Here is a 537-nt window from a genome sequence, read left to right on the forward strand (position 1 = left end):
GGGACCAGATGCCATGATCTTAGTTTTCTGAATGTTGAGCTTTAAGCCAACTTTTTCACTCTCCACTTTCACCTTCATCAAGAGGCTTTTTAGTTCCTCTTCACTTTCTGCCATAAGGGTGGTGTCATCTGCATATCTGAGGTTATTGATATTTCTCCCGGCAATCTTGATTCCAGCTTGTGCTTTTCCAGCCCAGCATTTCTCATGATGTACTCTGCATAGAAGTTAAATAAGCAGGATGACAACATATAGCCTTGACATACTCCTTTTCCTATTTGAAACCAGTCTGTTGTTCCATGTCCAGTTCTAACTGTTGCTTCCTGATCTGCATATAGGTTTCTCAAGAGGCAGGTCAGGTGGTCTGGTATTCCCATCTCTTTCAGAATTTTCCACAGTTTATGGTGATCTACACAGTCAAAGGCTTTGGCATAGTCAATAAAGCAGAAATAGATGTTTTTCTGGAAATCTCTTGCTTTTTCCATGATCCAGAGGATGTTGGCAATTTGATCTCTGGTTCCTCTGCCTTTTCTAAAACCA

This window comes from Bison bison, unplaced genomic scaffold, assembly GCF_000754665.1.
Source record: "Bison bison bison isolate TAMUID 2011002044 unplaced genomic scaffold, Bison_UMD1.0 scf7180017864209, whole genome shotgun sequence".
Lineage (NCBI taxonomy): Eukaryota > Metazoa > Chordata > Mammalia > Artiodactyla > Bovidae > Bison > Bison bison.